Source organism: Helianthus annuus, chromosome 9 (genome assembly GCF_002127325.2).
Source record: "Helianthus annuus cultivar XRQ/B chromosome 9, HanXRQr2.0-SUNRISE, whole genome shotgun sequence".
In the NCBI taxonomy this organism is placed as follows: Eukaryota; Viridiplantae; Streptophyta; class Magnoliopsida; order Asterales; family Asteraceae; genus Helianthus; species Helianthus annuus.
Window position 1 is genome coordinate 166706798 of NC_035441.2, and position 7925 is coordinate 166714722.

Genomic DNA, 7925 nt, shown 5'->3' on the forward strand with positions numbered 1-7925 from the left:
GGGTGAAGGATTCAATAGTGGCCACCAAAATTAAACCCATCGGCTGGAAGTTCGTTTACGTTCTTCGATTAAGTAAATGAATAAACATGAACAAAGGTTGTGTTTGTGAACATTAATTCATTTACGTTTGTTTATTTAAGTTTGTTCACGTTCGTTCAGTTCGGTCACTATAGGTTTTTATAAGTAATTTTTTTAGTTTTTAGTTTATTATGTGTTTGTAAGCAAGTTTAATGCTAAGTGAACAAACATAAACAACACTTTATTCGGTTTAATACCACTACCTAGTTTACAACCCTAATAGTGGTCCATATGTGTAATGGTACGGAGGATCCATCACTCGCAAGAGGTGGTGTTTGTTTTTTGAGAAAAAAATTTCTTGCCTCTTATGTCTGCGTCGCGCAGACGTTTAGCTCTGCAAACCGTTTGTTTTTTAGAAGACATTTTATTAAAAAATGTCTTCAAACCTCTGTGCGTCCTCTTCCCCACGCAGACATGGTCCAATGTCTTCACACCTCTTCCAACCCTCTCTCCAACACTTCTAACTAGGGATGGGATTGGTACAGTACCCGTACCCATACCCGTACCGGTACCGAAAATACCGGTACCGAATTTGAACAAAACAGGGTACCAAATACCGTACCAAATATATAGGTACGGTACGGGTACGAGTACGGGTACTGGTACGGGTATTTTCGGTACAGTACCCGCTTGGTACCATTTTGTTTTTATTTAGTTTTTGAGCACTTGTACGAGTACTAGACAGGTAAAATTGACATGAGTACCAATATACTACGAGTATCAAATAGGTAAAATTGGTACGAGTACCAATACGATAGGGGTACTATATAGGTAAAATCAATAAGAGTACTATAAATACCATAATACGAAACAAAACATAATACAAAAAAAAAACTTTTAAAGGTCTAAAAAAAATTCGGTACCTGTACCCGTTTATACCCGTACCTGTACCCGTACCAATACCGAAAGTACCGAATACCAAAATCAATAAAACTGGGTACCATACATGTACCAAATACCTAAAATCGGTACGGGTACAGGTACGGGTATGGGTACGGTACGGGTACGAGTACGGGAATTTGGGAAAAAAAGCCCATCCCTACTTCTAACCTCTTCTTCTTTCCTAATGTCAAAACACATATATCTCTTATCAAAACCCTAGTACCTCTCCTCCTCCCAGCCGCCACCCTCCCCACCGGCCACCCCCTTGACTGACGTCTTCTTCCCCAACGTCCACCTTCTTCCCCACCGACGACCATCTTCCCCCAGCCGCTCCTCAGCCGACACCTTCTTGACCGTCGCCGACGTTATCATCCCTGTCGACAGTATGTGACAACCCGGAACTTTAGGTTACTACTTTAACCTAACCACAGTTAATTTAGTCATACATTCATAGCACTGCATTTAACTAGGGTTAGCTAAATGAGTCTACATTGGTAATTCGGGGAACTACCGGAACACATACATGATAACTTATGCGTTACATGACAAACACGTAAATTATATGCCTTATATGTAAATTACAAGATGATATGTGCTTTGTGTGAAAGTTAATAAGTTAGGGGTGTTTAGTGTTAATACTGAAAATAAAACAAAACTCCTTAACCCTAATCATTTCTCATAATTCCAATCATACGGCAGTTGCAAGTTCTCTAAATCATTTAGGGTTTCACAAATCTGTAAACCTTTGATCTTTGATCTGTCAATTCTTCAAGAACAAACTCCACATCGAATCTAAGGTAATGTTCATATGATATGTTATTATTCTTATTCTATTGATTCATACAAACCCTAGATGATCCAAACAATTAATTGTGTGTGATTGATCCAAACATTGAATCTGAGGTAATGTTCGTATGATATGTTATATTTTAACGACTATGTTCCATTGACTATATTATATCGACTATAAGTTCATAACATATTCTAATCGTCATTTTCAATTCCCAACTTTCAGATTACACTCCAAATTCAGTACGGGTAAAGGATATCTGTGACAACCCGCAACTTCAGGTTACTACTTTAACCTAACCACAACTAATTTAATCGTACATTCATAGCACTGCATTTAACTAGGGTTAGTCAAATGAGTCTACGTTGGCAATCTAGGGAATTGCTGGAACACATGTATTTAACTAGTGTTAGTTAAATAAGCTTACGTTGGTAATTCAAGGAATTATCGGGGAACGTACCTGATACTGGCAATTAACGTGAACAATAAATATAAACGGATGGTTTATATAGAACTTATGTGTTGCATAATAAATACATGAATTACTTGTGTTAATTGCAAATTGTATGGAATTATGTGCTTTTGTGTGGAAACTATATAGTTAGTGGGTGTCTTGTGATAATTAGGAAATCCTTAATTAACCACTAAAAACCCTAACCCATCTCAAAAACACTGTACGCTACCAACTCCCATCCTCTCAACATTTCAAAAACTCATCTCTAATCCTTGGCTTACAAGTGTGTAGAATGATCCTTGATTCTTCCATTTCTCTTTGAATCATCTTCTCATCCATTAAAGGTATGTATTTGTGTTGAAATGCTTGTTTGTTCATGAATTCTACAAACCCAAGACATCCAAACAAAGTGTGTTTTTGCCAGGATTATGATGATGATTGATAAAATGATTGGGTAATGATTGGTAGATGATTATGTCTTGAAAGGAACTGTTTGATTGATTGGTTTCATGACTGACATTGTTGAATTCCTTGCATTTAGGGTTTTCTGTTCGTAGAAACTTTGAGGAATGAAATCCCTAATTTTTGTCAGACTTGGTGAAGTCACAAAGTTAAACTTGTCGGTATTTGTAAATGAGTTTAAAGGTCCTCACTTGATATCCTCTATAACCATCCGAACATAATTATATAGCCATCAGAATTTGTTATGTTAAAGCCGTCCGACTTTGTGAGGATAGTTAAGGGTGTCGGTATTTAAATGGTAAGCTACAGTCCGAACTTGTGAGGTAAAGTGTGATCAGAACTTATTAATTGAAGATGAGTCAGAACCTCTAGCCCTCTAAACTATCCGTATGGGTGGGGAACAAAAGATGACATTTCTTTTCTTATGGTCTGCATATGTGGAGTATAAAAATAACCTGCACAAATAACATGGACATATATTGTGTGCACACCAATTAAAAGAAAAGGAAATTTGTATAAATGATGGACCGATCACATGATTGGATTATAATTAATTATTTGCTATTTAGTAGGCCGATCATAAATATACTAATTATGTGCTATTATAGTTAGTTGAGGGCTCACTAATTTTTGTATGTATTAGTATTATATCTGGGCAATGATTTCTAGATCAAGTGGTGGATGATTTGCATTTCTCTTGAGAGATGCTGATTCAACTCTCACTTGGTGCAGAGTGAGTCACTGGTGGGCAATGATGGGAGACCCAGGAAAACTTGGGTTGGATCATTGAGCCAAACGGGTTTTACCGATAATTTCAATGTCATGCCTATAGGCGGGTGAGTTACTGGGTTTTCCCCGGAATTGGTGGTGGACTCGGGTTACTCTCGGAATACTCCGTTTGTCCAGTGAGTGCCCCAAGAGTGCTCGGGATTGATTCTGTTGATTGTTAAAAAAAATATTATATCTGAACATATTTGCTGCTTGAATGATTTCGTTTTATATAAATGTATTCGCACATGGGGAAAAGGGTTAAACTAACATGCAATTGATCTTGGAATCCATATATATAAATAAATGCAGTATGATGACACCTAATATAAAAGAAGTGCTTGTGCCATTCAAATCATTATAGGGATAGGGTCGAATAACTTTGTTTCTATGAGCCAAGAATCAGATTAATTGATTTTCATATGAACTGATTGTTATACGAATTGACTTTCATATGAATTGATTCTTACATATGAATTGATTTTATATGAACTAGGTTTATACCCACGCGCGCGTTGCGGCACTAAACCGAATCGTTCTTAGTTTAAAGTATCAAGTGAATACAGTTATTTGTTCTTTCTTTTGAAGTATCAAGTGAATTACATACCCAAAAATATGAATACCTTTGCAGTGTGCTTTCTAGAAAATTGTTTCCAATAATCAATCATACCCTGATAAAAGACTTGGAAGCCTAATTATCATTCGGCTACGGATTTGATGGGCAAGGGTTTCTACCTAAATTGTTTTAACCAACTACCTAAGTTGCCACTTCACCAACTCTAACTAAACCAGCTGAAAAATATCATGCAGGTGATGTGTGAAAATAATTTAGCCTTTCATATGTTACGGAATCAAATAAATGAGGGTAAGTCGTCACAGGTAGTTTGAAATAGTTGCTGGTTGATCTTATCGTTACTCATGATTTGTCTACAGTTTGGTTGCACAGTTTGGCCTACATACAAAACATTGTAAAGAACATAATGCTTAAAACAATGACAAAATTTATTACCTCAGTTGGGGTTAGCGTAAATGTCGTAACTGTGGTAACATTTAGAGATTAATAATAATATGCAATACCAATGTAATTCCTCTATTGTTGAGATGGTCTGAACTCAAATTGGTTTACCTATATGACAGAAAGAACGAAATTAGGATTAAAAATCTTACCAAAACCTTATTACTATTAGCATGCAAAACTTGTTCTCTTAAACTTGAACTTAAACTTGTTCATTTACATTCAAAGTTTTTATATACCATTATCATTATAACGTGTATAAAGTAACTTGCATGCGCCAAAAAAACCCCAACAAAAGCATGTAAACAGGATGTGCGTAAGTTGAAAAGAGGCGCAATCGAGTGCTAGTCCAATGAGTAAAAGGAATTCGGTGTTTGCATCTTCAAGGCTCGGCTGACCGGAAAAATTGGTGAAGTCTGAGCACCGTACGTTAATCGTAACGACATCGCCACAGTCCGCCTTGTTCTATTCAATACCCTCGCTCAGAGAAGCTTTACCATTTCCGCTGACCCATCCTATCCTCTATTAATTCGTGAAGAATCATTGCGCGAACCAGACTGAAGAACTAATGGATCCATCGGTGAACCTATATGTAAACCTGAATCCCAAGATCAATAACCCAAGATTACAACAATCAGACATACACTTCAAAGTGGATAAAAAAATCCAAATAGAAGCTCCAAAAACATAAATAAATCAACTGATTAGAAGTGAAACTGAAAAGTATAAACACAAACAAACAGACCTGAAATCCAACCGAAAACACTGGGCAGCTGTGACCCGCGAGAGTTGATAGTACCGGGATAAAAAATCAGAAGCAACCTCTGCTAGCGCGGGGGCGATTGAAGGATCAACTGTCGCCGATGATTACTTTTGGTTGTCGTATGTCAGCAAACCTCTTACATTCGAAGAGACCAGAGGCGCGACACATCGTTTTCTAGAGGATGCGACACGCGAAACTTTTGTTTTATTTTCAAGCTATCGAAATCTTGCTGCAACTAATTAATGCTTGATTCATTCACGAACCCATTTGTTAATCATGAAATTAGGCATTCACATACCATTCATAGACATAAAGTAAGATAACGAATAGGCATGGTTGTAAAAGTCGCTAGGCGCTCCCTAGTCAGATTCGGGAGTACTCGGCTTAGGCGGAGATTACTCGGGGAGTAATTGGCCTGGGAGAAGAGTACTTGTGCCTCGGCATCCTGCCTTGTAGCGAGTACTCGGGGAGTACTCGGAGCCTAAGCGGGACTTTTACAATAGGGATCATCACCTCGAGGCATGCGCCCCAACGGCTTTTTTTAAACCATCAATCTAACAACAAAGTAAGGTAACAAATAAGGACACAAAAAAAAAAAAAAAAAAAACCCAATAACATAGTGCCAAATAAACAAACCGCACATAGGCTTGCATGTTTAATACCAAGTATAATTAAGACATACTAAATAAAGTTACCTTACCACTTGACATCCAAGTCAGTTCCCCAGATTAGCTTCTAATGATGCTGTAAAAAATTAATACATGCAAAAATCACATAATAAATGACACATGATTAAGTATTGAGACAAATGGTCATGCAAGATCATTATTAAAAGCCTACCTTCGATCACACTTGCCTGCAATTACATCTTCACTCAAGTATAGCCAAATTCTGCAAACAAAACCAACAAACCTACTGAGCAGACAGCAAAAGTGAATAGCAGTATACACACAACCTAAATGAGAGCCTATATACATGTAATCATTCATTAACTTATATTTATACATATATAACGAAAACATCATATTTGATGAATTTTTATTTCACACAAACTGGTTAACATAGTTTTATTACAGAACATCCAAACACCACCAAAAAAAGTCTTATCAGAACATAAAATAAAACTCATTAGTATCTAAACCCAAATCCAAACACTCCCTGAATCATAAAATAAAACAGGGAAACAGACTGGATAACTAATATAATCTAAAACAGAGTAATATATAGACACAATTTGATTTTTGCCACAAATACCCTAAACCAGTTTCAACACTCATTTAGCATTTAGGTGAGTCCCATACGTTAGATGTAACGGTCGTACTTACCTTACTGAAGGTGTCTTGGCAGTTACCAATCTGCAAGAAAACGACACATGCCTGAGACTTCACCCAAAAATTGACTGGCGGCCAGAACCCAGGAACTTAGTCCAACGGCGCATCTGTGGACCGTCGGTTGTGGTCGCCGCCGGGTTTAATAGCCGGAACCCTAGAGCTGCCGCCACCGTGAGAATTCATCGAGAAGGGGTTTGTCTGTGGATAATCGAGTGTGATACTCGAGCCTAAAGCTACTCGTCGGAGTACTAAGACGGTCGGCCGGAGAAAATGGCCGTCAACGGTCACCCTCTCTCATTTCTTTCATCGTTCTCTCTCTCTCCTTCCCTAGATCTCTGTTGCTTTGACACTCACCTTCCACCTCTTGAAGATGCCCTCATTTACCAAACTGCCCTCATTAACTGAATGCCATTTACAAAATTACCCTCATTAACTGTTCATTCAGTTGACTTATTATCATATATGAATTAATTATATAAACACGTCCCATTATAATAATTTAAGGGTTCATATTAATGCTAATTAATATATGCACATGAGTTGGTGAATTTCCAATTAGAATTTAATTGTACCAAATTTTTTTATAAGTAAAAGCAATGCACGTTCAATTGAATATATGTGTTACCGTATGATAACTTGTTAATTTGAGCGCATTAAACCCTGGGTTGTTTGGACACTAGGGTATTGTAAAACCCTACTCGTATACTCATTTATATAACATTATACCTTAGGTTGCGTGTAACGGGCCTAACAGTTAACGAACACTAGAAGTACATTACCAAACCGAGCAAATAAAGGTGAGTTTATTACTTCTTTACACAAGCATGCGTTCCGAGGAGGGACAGACAGGTAAATATTCCGAGGAGGAATACTGGTTTTATTAGGTTTAAATTCGATGTTGGATATACACTTATAACTATCACCTTAAGTCCCATCTCACTACCGAACTAGTTGTCACGGGGTTATTAGTTGATAGCGCTATTATGTTTGGCACCCTCACACCGTACCGGGGAGGACGAGCGTGAACTAATGACCTTAACCACTCCACCAATGTTGATAGGCATTGGGGAAGGGCAAACAAACTGATGCCGTCTTGCGGCTCGAGTTATTATCAACATGCTTTTAAACTAATACTTGGAAACTAAACGTTTTTACAAAACCGTGAACTCACCCTTTATGCTGATACACTTGTCTGCATTCTTGTAGGTCGTTAGGTATAATGGTTGTGGAACTTGCTGTCTGGAATTGCTAGAGTGATCATGGGTTAAGATATATTGAAAAAGAGACAAGTCTATTGATTCATACATTTGGATTTTGAATTACTTAAACAATGAACTAATTTATGCTTTCGCTGAACATGTTGGGATTTAAGTTATGTTTTG

General features: G+C 37.4%; 1 long non-coding RNA gene across 2 annotated transcripts; it reads right to left on the reverse strand.

The window, feature by feature from the left end:
* Positions 1 to 3986: 3986 nt before the first annotated feature.
* LOC110874902 lies at positions 3987 to 6912 on the reverse strand. Of its 2 annotated transcripts, XR_002556317.2 has the most exons (5): positions 6538 to 6907; positions 6053 to 6103; positions 5195 to 5956; positions 4689 to 5047; positions 3987 to 4560 (listed from the first exon to the last, which is right to left on the reverse strand). It is a non-coding gene; the product is annotated as an uncharacterized LOC110874902 (long non-coding RNA). The 2 variants fall into 2 exon arrangements; XR_004867759.1 differs by lacking the exon at positions 3987 to 4560 and having other exon boundaries at positions 4571 to 5047; positions 6538 to 6912.
* Positions 6913 to 7925: the final 1013 nt, after the last annotated feature.